Here is an 18,089-nt window from a genome sequence, read left to right on the forward strand (position 1 = left end):
TTATTTATATACATATAATTATATATGCACATCAAGTTAAATATAATTGTTCGTGAATCGTTGGGAATACTCGAAGGGTCATTAAATATATGAACATCGTTTCAAAGTTTTCAAGACTCAACATTACAGACTTTGCTTATCGTGTCGGAACCATATAAAGATTAAAGTTTAAATTTGGTTGAAAATTTTCGGGTCATCACAGTACCTACCCGTAAAAGAAATTTCGTCCCGAAATTTGAGTGAGTTAGTCATGGCTAACAATAAAAATGTTTTTATGATGGATGTGAGTTGATGAATCGAGTTTTATCATCATTGAATAACATGGATAAAACAATTTGATTTTTGCGAAAAGTATAAGTGAAGCTATCGCAAGAGAGTGAAATGAGTAAATGTAGAATCGTTTTAACTGATGACGTAGTTATGATTGATTTCCGGAATTTAAGGAATTTAGAGAAAATCTTCGTAATAAGATTTGATTCTTCGACGATTTAGGAAATCAGGATTTCTTTGATTAAATGCAATAATCTGTTTCGATTGATCTGTCGGATATTTTACTATAAATCCACCCCCTTATTTTCCTTATTTTCCATATCTCACATTTTTTTTATTATTTCTCCTCAATTCATACTTTAAAACATTCATCAATATGCTCCATCCCGTTTTGATCCTTGATATACTCTTAACTTTCATATATGTCATTCTTCTCTTTCATCTATTACCGGAGGATTATATTTAGTTCTACCATTACCTTGGGGTGATAGTGTTATTAATTTTCCCGTGCCTTTACGTGTCAATACGTATTGATATGCACGGTTTGTAATTTATGTGTTGTTGTCGAGCTTTATATTTTCTTTTATATTCAAGGGTCCCATACTTTTGTCTCCTCTTTTCGACTACAAGTCAAGCGAATAATGGTCCGGAATTCGTAGTTATGGATTTTGAAATGAACATAGTTAACGTTCTAAGAAGGAAATCGTAATGGCACGATCTTGATTTGGTAAATTACCAGAATATCCGGAAAAATAGAACTTTTAAGGAGATATGTTCTAAATATGTTTGGAGATTGGGTAGAATGTAAGAGTCGTGTAAATGACACATGATGATGGTACTGTGAATCATCACGTTCCATTAGAAACTCAGCATGAATTACTGTAATATAATCACGTTGATCAAGTGTCATTATATTATACTAACTCATGCATTAGTTCCCAACACTACTTCAAAATCATTCATATTTTAAATTCGAATGTTCGCAGAATATAGAAACTAAAACAGTTTCCTTTATGATATAACACAGATAGAGTGGAGAGATAATTAATATCGGACTAGAATATTTATGAAGATATCTTCAGAATTATTTAGGGTATTAATAATGAAAGATACGATAATATCTTAGAATTTTAGAATCAAATTGTGATGAAAAAATTTCATTCACGATGATTTAGAGTGGTTAAGGAGTAAGGTATTCGCTAAAGATTTCATCAGAAACAGAATCATCTGGATTCTTTATGTACAAGTTTAGTCCTTGTAATTTGTTCAGAGTCTCCTTCATGGTTTGCTCGATTCATTTTTCAGAACTCAAAGATCTGATTCGTAAGCTAGAGTGCTCTTCAGAATTTCAGAATGAAAGTTCATAATTCTATGAGATAAATGTTATATGTATATATAACTTTTGATGTAGAAACGCTACGAGATTCAAAATATTGATTGCTAATTCCCGGTAGTTGGTATAGTAATTCTCGTTATAAGATATGGATGAGTATATGGTAAGGTTTCAATGAATATAATGATTCTTTGGAAGTCAGAGATCAATGAAGTTGCTGATAAGTTTACTGCTAATGTGGTGGAATATAAACAGTTCCCCGGTAATGTTGTCGAAAGGCAAACTTATATATCGAAGTTATAATAAGGCTAATCCGAATGAAAGTCGAAGTTTTCTTGCTGGAGCTGTGACAAAATTGGCTAATCGAACAGGAGTTGCAAAGTTATATTCGGTAAGAGTAACGTCAAAGGAGCTAGCACAAATATGTGTTAAACGTTTTCTCAGGTTCCGAGTGTTTTCAGGTGCATAACTATATGTATCAATCTTTTCTTCCATAGATGAGATGCAGTTGGTTCATTCTTTCGATTGAGGTGTTTTCAAGAATCATGAAAGGTTTGAACGTAGATTATAATCGTCAAGATACAAATGAGGTTTAACATGAAATCAAGTGGCAAACTTGAAGAGATGTTTAGTTTCATATGTTATAATCAATATTTTAATTCATTTTAATTGTCCACTGTTGGTAGTCATCAGTTGATTAGTCCACAGTTAGCTAGGATTTTGTTAGCGTGGATTCTTAACAAAATTTCTCATAGTTAATTTGTTTGTTTCTAACAAATTTTATTTCGTCAAATGTTTTCTTCATTATGCTACTTGTTGGATTCTGATAGGTCAAAATCCAAATATGAAATTTGAATGGAAATAGTTATTTTGTGGTGAACGGATTCATATATCTGTGAATGTAAGTAGGATAGTTGAATCAGATTTGGAGACTGTACAGTGTAACTTATTAATGTGAAATCTTAAATATTCCTCGGGTATTACCTACTCGTTAAAATATTTTTATCATTAACAGTTTGTACGAAAGAATTTTTAATCACAATCTTTATGAAAATATATATACATATATATTTTCTTCAGATGTAACTATGGATTTAATGAGTCAATATAATATTAGACTCATTTGATTTTCGGTTTGAGCTATAATAGGTAATCCTTAAAACTATTAGGATCCACATATTCTTCGCAGAATATTGACGAAGTTATGGATCAATACTTCATCGTTAATTATTAGGATCCACATATTCTTCACAGAATATTAATGAAGTTATGGTCCAATACTTCATTGTTAATTGCTGTTGGTACTCCTTGGTATCTATGGTGCGTATGATGTTGATGTTCATGGAACAGATTGTGATGTTGAGGTGTGAGATGCGGATGTTGTTGTTGGTGGTACTATTGGTGCTGGTAATGTTGCTGAAGCTGGTACATTTTTCACCATACTTTCCAAGGCTACAACTCGGGTGTGAAGCTCGTTGACTTATTACTCCGAGATGATTGTCGATCAGAAAGAGTGGATGTATAAGGTTTTGAATTTGAGATAGTATATAATCGTGGCGAGGTATTCGGGAAATGAGTATGAAAATGGTGTTTATAATAGGTTCACCAGTAAGTGCTTCAGGTTCTTCGCCAAGAGGTGAATTCGGTTGGTGGAAGGAATTTCCTTCTTCGCGTCTCCATTGATTAAGTCAACTTCGAACTCATCAGATGAATTGGGGATGGCTGATTGACTGATTCATTCTGGTGACGCTGCTTTCGGAGCTGGAGTGAGACTCCATATCGGAATCCGAGGGACTTGAACTAATGGTGAGTTCCATTGTGTACGATTGAATAAAGGATTTTTCGATATGAAATGATTTTTCGGATATCGGATGATATTCTAATTACATAGAATATCTATATATATTGAACAAAAGATTTCGTATATTACGGAGGAATTTACGAAATATATCAGGCAAAGTTTATGGTAACAGATACGCTAAGATATGGATTAGCAGATACGCTAAGATATGAATTTTGTCTATACACTATTCATGCAATCAATGCAGTAAGATGTGTCTAGACTAAGAATGATAAGCAGGTAATTTTTGACAAGAAATGATAAGCAAAACTTTTGACATGCGGACCAGGTTGAAGTCCAGACTCATTAATATAACCTAACAACTACTAGGTCGAAGTCCAGACTTCACTAATGCATCCTAACAACTCCTAGTTAGACACACTAATGTCGACCTGGTTCGCTATGACCACCGCTCTGATACCACCTGTAGTGCCCCGACCAAATCTATATGGACGAGAACATTACATATGATTACATCGCGAGGTATTTGACCTCTATATGATACATTTTACAAACATCGCATTCGTTTTTAAAAGACAAACTTTCATTTCATCGAAAGTTGACAGGTATGCATACCATTTCATAATATCCAAACTATAAATGACCTAATCTGTCATTTACTTAATAATAATCTCTAATGAACTTCAACGACTCGAATGCAACGTCATTTGAAATATGTCATGAATGAATCCCAGTAATATCCTTAAAATGAGCTAATGCATAGCGGAAGATTTCTTTCAAACCTGAGAATAAACATGCTTTCAAGTGTCAACCAAAAGGTTGGTGAGTTCATCAGTTTATAGTAATCATTTCATTTTCATCATTTTAATAGACCACAAGATTTTTAATATTATAAAACGTGCAAAAGTCCCATGTCAACTGCACAAAAAAATTATCATTCATATGAAGAACACCTGGTGAGGATTCCAAAATATAATATTAACCATCTGTGCCGGTCTTTCACCCCACGGCTAAATACATGTGCCTTCAAAATATAGAACCTCTGTGCCGGTCTTTACACCCCACGGCTGAACACATGTTTATAAAATATAGGCCAACCGATGCCAAAATGTCATAAATAATAAACCATTCATATCAACCAACCATCTCATAGCAGGCATTTCGTATCGTACTAGAGATAAAAATCATTCATATCAACCCCAATCCCAGATAATTCTATCATAGAATGCAGTTAAGGTACTTGTGTCTATTGTATCAAACATTTATAAAAGCGCATGTATTCTCAGTCCCAAAAATGTAAAGAGTAAAAGGTAGCAAATGAAACTCACCTATTGTATTTTGTAGTAAAAATACATATAATGATACTGAACAATGCAGGGTTGACCTCGGATTCACGAACCTATATTAAATATATATATTAACACGTTGTAATATTAATCACTAAGTTTATGTATATTTTATAATATATATAGATTAATATCCTTATATATAGTTATATTAATCTTTATGATTTGTTTATAATACCAATATGTATATACTTTCATAATTGTTACATTAATATAAATAATACTATATTAGTTAATATATTAGAAATCTAGTATTCTTACTTATGAAATGAATATATATTTTTATATAACTCTCTTATGTTTGTAAAAAAAATATTAGTAATAATAATATAATAATGATAATAATATTACTTTGCATTATAATAGTGATAATAAATAAACTTAGCAATAATAATAATAACTACAATTGTAACAAAAATCATAATAATGATAATTACTACTGTATTAGTTTTGATACTTATAAAAAAAATAATTAATATCAATAATAATCATAATTGAAATTTGTAGTTATTAATAATAATATATGATAACTAATATTTTTATTAGTAATAATAATAATAAGAACTATAATATTAATCTTGATAAAAATTTCTAAAGATAACAATAATAATAATAATAACAATAATAATTAATAACAATAACAATCATAATTTTAAAAGTCATAAAATTGGTAACTACCTCAAATAAAACGAGTCTCAAAAAAATAACAGTCCATGCTTGGACTCGAACTCAGGACCTATCGAATACCCGTACACAACCTCAACCGCCCCACTGATCCTACTTTTCTAATCCATATCTCGTTTTTATTTTATTTAACCCCGTTACATGTTCCATCTTCTTCTTCTCCTTCGCCTAAAAAAAAATATATATATATACTACATGCAAGTATTGAACCTGTGACCTCCTGTTAACCAACAATCACCTAAACCATCTGCTCCGTCAAACTTTTCTGATTTAACTCATGATTTATTTCCATTTAACGGTTAATACGTTCAAGCCCAACAGAGATAAAAATCTCAGCCATCAGTCCAAAACTTGTCCGAATTCTGTGGCGTTAGAAGGAATTTCAAAAGAAACAGCTCAAAACCTCAAGTGGGGTTCATCCACTTAGATTGTCGGCCAAAAAAAATAAAATAAAACAATTGAAGCATAAGGTCCACGAATCCCACTAGTCCACTTGTTTTGTAAACTATCGACCAAGGAAGAAAAGGAAATAAGTAACCACCAGCAATGCGTGAAATAGAAACATAGGGTGGGGCACGGTTTGGTGATTAAATCATAAAAAATTTCGAGCAAGATGGATTGAGTAATCAAATTTGTTGAGCAGTTGTGGGGTTCGGTATTATAATAAAAGATATAGAGAATTTTTAAGATATCTAATCAACTTTGCTCCTCCTCTATTTCCTTTATAAATCAAACCAAAAGAACTAACTAGATAGCAATATGTAGTAGTGGGTGGTAGGGTTATTTGATTATAATATGTTGGCCAAACAGAAGAGGAAACACAAACAAAAAAGTCACTCCATAATTCCATCATAATCTCGGTCAAAACAAAAGGAAATGTGGTCTAATTACTCAATTTGCAGTTTCCATTTCGTTTAAAAAAATATGGGGTCTCGTTGTTTGAAAGTTGTCGGCCAAGAAAAGCACCAAAAGTAGTCTTCAAGATAATGGAGTATATATATATTTTACATGTTTGAAAATTTCAAATCAATGTAGAAAAAAGAAGGTGGTGTAGCAAAGAAATAAAATATCGGTTTGCAGCAAAGGTTTTTATACATATTCAAGGGTTTGTGTTGTTTGTCGAGTAGAAGGAGTTCATAGTAGTATTCATCGAATGGCTTTTCATTGGTGACCGAAGTTAGAGTGGAGATTGGGTTGTGATAGAAGATTGATGTTTTTGTTCTCGGTTATGCAGAAAACAATAACAGTTGCTGCAGTTTTTAAAGGGTGGTTAATGGGTTTTTGAATGGTTGTAGAGTGAAGCAAGAAACAAGAAAGATATATTCGTATATCCCGAGTTGGAAGAAAAAAAATATATTGGAAGAGAGAGAGAAGAGAGAGTAGGGTGATGGTGGTTGTCGAAGTAATGGTGGAACCATGGTGGTGAAGAGAGGTCAAGGGTGACGAGTAGTAGTTGTGGCATTTGTAGTTCTCATGAGTTTATTTAAATGATGTTTGTTTACGGGTTGTAATGGAGGAAGATGGTTCAATCCAAAAGGTACATATTTAATAAGTAAGGTGTAATAACAGAGGTTTGTTTTAGTTACTGAAAGAATAATATGCTTATAATTGATCTTATTTTTCTTACATTGAAGCGGGATTGAGACGTGTAACAATATTACGGACAAGAAGTACACAGGTATAAATCAGAAGAAGGAAAGAGAGATTACAGATAGATACGTGCAACGGATTTTGGATGGTTATTTTGATTAAGTCGTGATTGATACTATCGTATTGTAAATCAGGTACAAAAATAAAATAAAAAAAATTAAAGGAGAAAGCGATTGCAAACGGATTTTGGCTGTTATTGAGATCCGAATATCATGGTTTGTACTAGCTTGAACAGAAACGAAATTATCTACAGGTTGATTGATAGGGATTTGAAACAGAATACATTTGGTTTTGTGTGTAGTCTGTATTGATTTTATTTATATATGTATATTGAATATATAAGGAGAGCATGATAATATTAATTGTACATATCTTAGTTTTTAATATTATCAATGGAACTAATAATAATAATAATAGTAATAATAATAATAATCATATTAATAATCAAAAATCATAATTATAATAGTGATAATATTAGTAGTAACAATAATAATGGTAGTTTTTATAATATTACTTATAAAAATAATGTTGATGAGTAAATAATATTAATAATAAGGATATTGATAATTATCAATAATAATATAAACAATGTAATTTAAATTATAACTAAATTATACTTTTAATTAATCTTATAATAATATTTATATATAAAAATCTTTATTTTGATAATCATAATATTACAAATAATATTAATATTATTAATATTAATAATGAAAGTAATAATAATATTACAACAACAACTACGTCTTAATTTGTAATTAAATTTAATATGTTATTATCACATATTATTAATTATGTAATATTTAATAATTATATAATGTATATATATAATAACATATATTGAATATTTAATATTTAAATAGTTTTCACACAATATTTATATACATATTATTATATATGCACATCAAGTTAAATATAATTGTTCGTGAATCGTTGGGAATACTCGAAGGGTAATTAAATATATGAACATCGTTTCAAAGTTTTCGAGACTCAACATTACAGACTTTGCTTATCGTGTCGGAACCATATAAAGATTAAAGTTTAAATTTGGTTGAAAATTTCTGGGTCATCACACGAAAAACTATTGATTTTAGGCTTTGGATTCGCTTGATTTCGTTTCCGTATGATTAAGTTATGTCGATTTGAATTATCGTTGTGTTTTTGTTGCTTGATCAGAAATCTGGTATTGATAGAAAACTAATTGGCATGTGAGACTTATACCAATGGAAAGATAATTTAAAAACACTCAAGTTAGACTAGGATATCATGCCGTTTGGTTATGTATAGCCCGAGATATGCTAGAATTAGTGTAAAAGTAGTTTTATACAGCACTTGCATGAAAATAACCTTGTATGATAAAATGTGTTAATTTTTATGATTAAAGCTTTGAATATTTAAAAATTATACAAAAAGTACTTCATATTTCATGTAGATATTATAGGCTAATTGTATCTATATCCTTGGATAATCGCATGCGAATGTGACTAACTAAATGAGAATTGAATCTGTAAATTGATCACGGTTTTGTACTCTGAGGATTATGTGAATTGCATGAGCATGTATGCTTCTGGAAAATGAAACTTAACATTATATTTGACTTATTTTTAGTTTATTTCAATCTCTGAAACCTTATGCATTGGGCACAATAGAGTCATACTTTATGTGAATTCTGATTTGAGCTGAAAACTGAATGTTCAACTTGCACGAATAAACTGTACAAATTGGCTTAACAAAAGTTGCTAGATTTTTGCTATGTGTTACTTTGATTTGTCCTTGAACTATGGCCACTGGTCTTGTATCAATTTCATGTTCCTAACTCCGGTTATAGCCAAAATGAAATTAGTGCGCGGTCAGAAACTGACTTGGCAAACCCCAAATGTATCCCTTCTGATTCCTAACTTTTAATTGTCGTATGAGTCCCTGGCTGGACTTTTTGGAATCGATTTTAATTATATTTATGATCTGGAGTTTACCATGTTTGCATGAAATATGTACTATGAGATAATATGCTAAGTATGCTACGTGTTCATAAACTTTGTGCATGACGATAAATTGAAATTGTAAAAATGATCATTCATGACCTAAAACGTATTGTTTGACTTAGGTTTGACATTTTGACCAATATTTGACATGAACCTACTGATGTTGACTTTATTTGACCACATTGACCAAGTTTGACTTTCGGTTTGACTTCGGTTGACTTTGTTTGTCTTGCATGATATAGTTGACTTTTACTTTGAAACGCGTCGAGTCGAGCAATAAGACAACGTACACTATGAAATCACACTTATTTAAGATACATATATTGACCAACCTACATACGTATACTTAAGTTGCATTACTCGGCTATAAACTGTACAAGATATTTGTTCACTTTTCATTCCGAGCTTATTCAAAGGTGAGTCTACAGTCCCGCTTTTTACATGTTTTCAGGGATGAGAATACACGCTGTTATATATACATTTTCAATTACTTTTGTATTGACATGAGTACTACACATATGCATACTGAGTTTGTACACAAAGCCTCTAGCTTGAATACTTTTAATACCATCGGTGTAAGCACAATTTAGATGGACGGATCCGTTAGGTTGACAACCTCACCCACTATAAAAGCAGTGGTGCATTTATTTTGAATATTAGATACACTCGTACAGGTGTATAACATTTTAGAAGGTAAAGGCGGGTATAGTGGCTTCTATACTCGGGTCATTGCTAGTATTCAGGTGCTCGGTGTATGCAACGATAGAATCTCGTGATCAAGGAAATCAAACTATTTTTCTGAAAACTTTTTTTCTTCAGATACTGTTACATTACTTTAAACCTGTAGATTCACCAACATTATTTGTTGACCTGTTTTTGCGTGTTGTTATTCTCAGGTCCTTAAGGGGTATGCTTCCGCTGTGTTTGCTGCATGACTGGCCGTGGAGTCAGCATTTGATTTTAAAGAACATTATTTACCTTCGCATTTAAAACTTTTATAACTATTTAAATACTGTTGGCTTGTGGTTACGATCACAACATTGTTTCTATTTTGGGATTATTGACTTATGTTTTTGAAAGATAATTTTTGAATAAAATTAAATGCGATTGCTTTAAATGTCTCATATAGAGGGCGTAACTGTTAACTGTGGGACCTGAATTAACACGCCGTTATATGGTAATTTGGCGGGGGTGTTAAAGTTGGTATAAGAGCCAAACGGTTACCTAGGACTAGGCTGTATTAGAGAGTCAAACGCTAGGACAACTAGTGCGTCTGGACAGTAACCCTAGACTAGTTAAGCTACATAGACTGTAGTTTCACCACTTACTACTTTACTTGATTCTATGTCTGCTTAGTATATCATATATGTTTTTATATAAATACCTCCTATTATTATATATTAGATGTTCTAATGTGAGCGTGCTTCCATGCTGACACCAGATGAAGTATCTTCATGATGTTTACTTAAGTGCTTGGGATGCGGATACCGAGTCCGATACTTCCGTGACTGCCCGGGATACTCTTACACCTTGTACTGATTAAGAAAGATTGTCTGAAACTGCTGGGCAGCCTGAGACCAAAGAGGACGAAGAAGATTCCAATACCGAGGATAATCTCTTGTTTGATTTTCTCGACCGAGAGGATTCCGATGAAGAAGAGGAACCCGTGAATGAGGAAGATTCCGATGAAGAAGATTCTGATGAAGAAAAGGGATCCGAGAAGGAAAAGGATTCCGAGGGTGAAGAAAAGTCTAAGGAACTGCTCACTACTAAACCAAGACTCCAGGATCCGATTATACGTATCACTACACCTACTACCCTTACCGAATCTCGTGTATTGCCACCCGCCAAGAATTCCCGTAAGCGTAAGATTACATTTAGTTCTCATGACAATGATACTATACGCTACTATGGCTCAAGTACTCCCCTACCTCTTGTTGTTCATCACCGTTCTAATTTACCAACTACTAGTGTTGCAAAGCCTTCATCATCTCCTACCGATGAAGTCCGAGAGTTAAAGGAGATTGTTAGGAGTTTGGTAGCCAGAGTTTCAGTGTTAGAAGAGGAACAAAAAGCCATAGCAGCCATCCAAGAAGACTATGAATGCCTTAGCGAAAAGTATGCTGACCTGCACGACGAGTTGGCCGCATTCAAAGAGCGTGTCGGACCAAGTTTCCTCCGTTTAGAGCGGAAATTTCCAGATGAAGATGACTCCAAGTGAGATCGAGATTATCTTAACGTACGTTACCTACAGTACCTTGTTTCGTGTTAAGACTAGCAGACATGTTTCATTATTTGTTTCGTAAGACATATTCAATCACTTCGAGACCTTTTATTGTACTTTCATATTTTGAATGCTATTCCTTCTATTTTTTTTTTATTCGTGCATATGTTGTTGAAAGTTGTTCATACCATTACTACTATTTATTTACACTAAGGTTATGTCATTTGGACGGTTACACTAATGTCGATTTAAACTAAAACAAGAGTGTCATACATTTTATTTACATGTTGGTATAGTATAGCGTACAGTCAACTCTGAATTTTTAATTTTTTTATATATAATATAAGTACAACCCTGTTTGCTTGGAATACACGTCAAGGATTTCGTAATAAAGTCCCTTATAACTAATCCAAATAACCGACCCTAACGTTTTGAAGGAAGGTCGCATTGAATTAAAACTCACATGACTGTATCTCAAGAATATTACAGCACCTATTTAAGTATAAGGAGCCTTGGCAATTTTTTTATAAGGTCATAGAAAGTCGTGTGAAGGTGAATTTTGGGTCCAAATTCGTTAGTAATTCTTCCAATGGGTAAAAGTACACGTAGATTCTCGCTACGTGCAATGGAATAACCGTACGTGTTTTGCTAATCTGAACTTGTGAATTAATGTCGAAATGGAAGTATGAGTCGGCGTAATGTAATGACCGGGATTATATTACGGTAACTTATATGGAAGTTTCGACAGCATGACATAAGGAATGGGAGGCTAGTCAAGGAATTTTTTTTTTTCTAATTTGCACTGCTTATAAAATGAACCTAGTAGTCTCTCATAACCTATCGATAATATATGTACATACTACAACTCATCACTAATGACCCCACTTGTTACTACGTATCATTAGTTGATATATATTGAACATACCCATCATCTCACATCGCAATTCCTTACTATATATCATTGCCAACCGCTATTCAACACTATTCCTCACTCCTAGTCGATTCAATCACCACTCGTTTCTGGTCTATTTCTATAACGATGTTTCATCGACGCTAGCACGTTATGCTATTTTGTACTAAGGAACACCCCAAATGGTGAGGAACATTGTAACGACCCGGAAATTTCCGACCAAATTTAAACTCTAATCTCTATATGGTTCCGACACGATAAGCAAAAACCCTAAAGTTGACCCGCACTTTTTCGATCATTCTATACTTATAAGATTAATATTTACATAAATTAAACCTTACCAACATGATAAGCAATCCAAATTGTTGAGATTTATGTTTCCGAAAAGAGTTTTACACAACGTTTGACCGTCTAGTTTGACCGATGATATCACGAACTATACAATATATGATAATTATACGTTTGTGTATATATATGTATATATACATATTTAACATGATTAATTAATGTTTTAATATCTCATTTTGTATTAATAACAATAAGTTATAAGTATATTTTGAAACTACTAACTTAAGTTTTCAAAACGATAACTATACGTAACGTTATTTGACATAAATACTTAAGACTTATAATGTTTATACATATATCGTATAAGTAATGTATTTAATCACTTTTAAAGACTTAAATACATAAAATCATATAAGTGTATTCACAATAGATAGCTATATTTGAATCCTCATTCCATTTTTCACAAAATTTCTATACGTATATCTAGAGTATTTGTACTCGTATCATTTTTTTTTTTTTGAAAGGCGAGGTTAGTTGTTAGACTCGAACCTGGGTTACTCTCGAATCCATGAAACATGGATACCAATGAAGCAAGGCCTCATTGGCTTGTACTCGTATCATACCTAGCTTCTATACGTATTTACTATTGGTATATACACATCAAATCACCACCTAACCAGCCCTTGTTCATGCCTTATGTATAAGGTAATTACTTTTGAATGATTGTAAGACTAATTACAAAAATACAAACTAAAAATTTGTCCATGTCTACTACATAAACATTTTTTTAGGAGTATATATGTATCCTCATTTTGTTTCATTTTTACTTCCATTCTCTAGCTAAAAACACCCACACTCTCAAGAACATTAAACTCCATAAACATTCAGCAAAGTTCCATGAAGATCTAGCTTCAAAAACCTTACTTAAACACCATAAGAAAACCATACAAAAACACTTCAAGAAATCCTTCCAAGAATACAAACTTACTTCCAATCTTTCATCCACTTCCATCACCCTTTTGATTCTAGCTTCTTACTCCTCTTTTACAGCAACCTTGTCCAAGGAACTTGAGGTAGTATCTATGTTCATAACCTTATTCGATTCATATATATATAGCTATCTTATTTTGTGGTATAAAAGTTTAACAACAAGAACATAGTTTGAATGTTTTCAAACTTGTTTGCAAACTAAATAGATCCTTCTAACTTAACTTTTAAAATACTTCAAGACCTGTAATATAACTTAAATATATGCTAATTTAACAAGGTATAATTTTGTTTTTCAAAGAATATCTTAAAAACTGTTTTTACGACGTCGGAGTGCCACCGGGGACTGTTTTGGGTTGGATAATTAAAAACTATCTTAAACTTTGAGTTGGAGGTTTATGTTCTGGAAAAATGATTTTTACTATGAATATGATAACACATAAAAATTTCATGATTTAATTCAAAGTATAAGTATTTTTAGAAAAATAATCATTTAAGGTTGTTTAAATAAAGGAAAATGTTTAACTTCATAAGTTTCACTAAAGTTTCACCTATGCCGTGTGATTTTGAATACAAACCAAGGTATTTTCAGTTCATAGTCTTAAAGAGGGACTCGATCCAAGGAGATGGCAAGTTGAATCAACGAAAACGGATTTGTAACGAAGAAACTATGACCGAAACAAAATTGGTTATCCAAGACTTGTTTAACTTCGGGATTAATTGGGAAAAATTAAATAAAATCACATCTTTCTAAAATAACATGATATTTTATATATATGTACTCATAATTCAATTTTATATGGTTCAGGATCACCTGTAAACAATACGAGAAGATTAATCATAAGATCCCATGATTGTACGCAACACGTCATTTGACAACACCGGTACTTTATGTACGCAACACGTCATTTGACAACACCGGTACCGTGGGTCAAGATTAATCTCGACCAATACATATACGATGAGGGTTTTATTTATTTCATTGGGGGTTTATTAAACATCTAAATATGAACCATTAAAATTGAATTACTAACAACGAACTGCTAACTACGGACTAAGGAATTATTCAAAGTATTAAAAGTATAACAAGTATATATATGTGACGTTTGTTTAAAAAAGAAAAGGTATTGATATATTATATATGGATAGGTTCGTGATATCAACCGGAGACCAAGTCAAATTATATATATATCTTCAAGACGAAAGTGAGTATATAGTCCCACTTTTAAACTCTAAATATTTCGGGATGAGAATACATGCATTTTATGATTTACGTTATGGACACAAGTGATTAAAAATATATATTCTACGTTGAGTTGTACCACTGGCATACTTCCCTGTAACTTGGTAACTACTATTTACATGAGGTATTGTAAACGCGAATCCTGTTGATAGATCTATCGGGCCTGACAACCCCAACCGGACTGGACGACCAGTATTCAACGGTTGCACAGTACTTCATTTCATGACTACACTTGGTACAGTGTAGTAAGATTTCATATTAAAGGGAATATGCGACGTGATTAATTGTTAAGTATGGTTACCAAGTGCTCAACCACTTAGAATATTTTTATTAAAATGTTTATATATGAAATCTTGTGGTCCATCGTTATATCGCTGCTAGCATCAAACCTATATATCTCACCAACTTTATGTTGACGTTTTAAAGCATGTTATTCTCAGGTATGAATTAAGACTTCCGCTATGCGTTAGCTCATATTAAGGATACTAGTTGGGACCATTTAAGCCATGATACAAGAACGTTGTATTCGAGTCATTGAAGATCATTAAAGACATTTATTAAGTAAATGACAGTTTAGGTCATTTGGATATCGAGAAATGTTTGACGAGTTTATTAATTTTTTTTATGTAAAGATAGATTGCCTTTTAAGAATAAATGCAACGTTTGTAAAATGTATCATATAGAGGTCAAGTACCTCGCGATGTTATCAACTGTTGTAATTCGTTTGTAATCAATATGGACATCGTCCGGATGATTAGTTTCGGATCCTTTCAAACATTAGGGCCATCATGTGTGATCTATGAATTGTGCAAGAAGGCAACCACATGGCCAAATATATTAGAGTTGGAACTCCGGTCCTATTTGTTAAGAAGAAGGATGGGTCGATGAGGTTGTGTATCGACTACAGAAAATTGAACAAGCTAACAATCAAGAATCGGTATCCGTTACCGAGAATTGATGACTTATTTGATCAGCTACAAGGACCCAGTTGTTAAAAAGATTGATTTGAGATCCGGGTATCACCAATTGAGAGTCAAAGAAGCTGATGTTCCGAAGACAACATTTAGAACACGTTATGGACATTATGAGTTTACATTGATGTCGTTTGGTTTGACGAACGCACCAGCAGTGTTCATGAACCTCATGAACCGTGTGTGTAAGCCATACCTAGATAAATTCATCATTGTGTTCATTGATGATATATTGGTGTACTCCAAGAACAGAGAAGAGCACGAACAGCATCTACGCTCGATATTGACTATGCTTAGAGAAGAGCAGTTGTATGCAAAGTTCTCTAAGTGTGACTTTTGGTTACCAGAAGTACAATTTCTTGGCCATGTTGTAGGGGCCAATGGAATACAGGTCGATCCAGCAAAGATTGAGTCGGTTAAGAATTGGGAAACTCCAAAGATGCCAACGCAGATTAGGCAATTTTTGGGTCTAGCTGGTTACTACAGGAGATTCATTGAAGGATTCTCTAAGATCGCCCGACCATCAACCGCGTTGACTCATAAGGGCAAGAAGTTTGAGTGGTCAGAACCGCAAGAGACTGCATTTCAGTTGTTGAAAGAGAAGTTAACAACTGCACCAGTATTGTCTCTACCCGAGGGAAGTGAAGATTTTGTTGTTTATTGTGATGCCTCATGTCAAGGAATGGGTTGCGTGCATATGCAATGAAATAATGCTATTGCTTATGGATCGCGTCAATTAAAGATTCACGAGCAGAACTACACTACGCACGACCTGGAGTTAGGAGCCGGTGTCCTTGCACTTAAAATGTGGAGACACTACCTGTTTGGAACCAAGTTCACTATCTTCACCGACCATAAGAGTTCACAGCACATATTCGATCAGAAGCAGCTCAACATGAGACAACGACGTTGGATGGAACTACTTAACGATTATAACTGCGAACTTCAATACCATCCGGGAAGGCGAATGTTGTGGCAGATGCCTTAAGCAGGAAGGAGTGAGAGAAACCTCTTCGGGTTAAAGCTCTTAACATAGTTGTACGTACAAATCTCACATCACAAATCCGTAAAGCATAACAATAAGCCATGAAACAAGAGAATGTTGATGTTGAATTTCTCAAAGTGATGGATAAGAAGTTTGACATCAAGGAGGACGAAACACGGTACTCTGCTAACCGAATTTGGGTACCAAAGTTTGGTGGATTGAGAGAACTAGTGTTGGAAGAAGCGCACAAGTCGAGATACTCAATTCATCCGGGATCAGATAAGGTGTACCAGGATTTGAAGGCGTTTTATTGGTGGCCGAATTTGAAAGCTGACATTGCTACCCCTGTCGGGAAGTGCTTGACTTGCGTTAAAGTCAAGGCTAAACATCATAAGCCATCAGGATTATTAACTCAACCAGAGATTCCCCAGTGGAAGTGGGAAGGAATTTCCATAGACTTCATCACAAAATTGCCAAGAACGGTGGGAGGTCATGATACTATTGGGGTTATCGTGGACCGTCTCACTAAGTCCGCACACTTTTTTACCGATAAGGGAAACTGATAAAATGGTGAAGTTGGCTCAAATCTACATTAAGGAAGTCGTTTCTAGGCATGGAGTGCCTATATCCATTATATCCGACCGCGTCAGCAGATTTACTTCCAGGTTTTGGCAATCATTACAGAAAGCAATGGGGACCCGTTTAGATATGAGTACAACATATCACCCCCAGACGGATGGCCAGAGCGAACAAACTATTCAGACTTTTGAGGATATGTTGAGAGCGTGTGTCATTGATATCGGAAACGGATGGGATACGTATTTACCACTAGCTGAGTTCTCATGCAATAACAGCTACCATGCAAGTATTAAAGCTGCACCTTTTGAGGCATTATACGGAAGAAAGTGTAGATCTCCCATTTGTTGGAGCGAGTTGGGAGATAGTCAGTTGACAGGTCCTGAGATTATTCACGAGACAACTGAGAAAGTCCTACAGATTCAGGAACGATTAAGAACGGCTCGAAGTCATCAAAAGAGTTACGTCGATGTTAGGCGGAAGGACATAGAGTTCCAAGTTGGTGACAAGGTTATGCTTAAAGTATCACCTTAGAAGGGCGTTGTACGATTTGGGAAACGAGGTAAACTGAGTCCTAGATATGTTGGACCGTTTGAGATAACTGAAAGATTTGGACCAGTAGCTTACAGATTGGAACTGCCACAAGCACTCAGCGGTATTCATGACGTTTTCCATGTATCCAATATAAAGAAGTGCCTAGCCGATAATAATTTGATTATTCCTTTAGAGGAACTATGTATTGATGACAAACTTTATTTCATTGAGGAGCCTATTGAAATTTTAGGCCGTGAGGTCAAACAATTGAAGCAGAGCCAAATTCCTATCGTTAAAGTTCGATG

Source organism: Rutidosis leptorrhynchoides, chromosome 2 (assembly GCF_046630445.1).
Source record: "Rutidosis leptorrhynchoides isolate AG116_Rl617_1_P2 chromosome 2, CSIRO_AGI_Rlap_v1, whole genome shotgun sequence".
Taxonomy (NCBI): domain Eukaryota; kingdom Viridiplantae; phylum Streptophyta; class Magnoliopsida; order Asterales; family Asteraceae; genus Rutidosis; species Rutidosis leptorrhynchoides.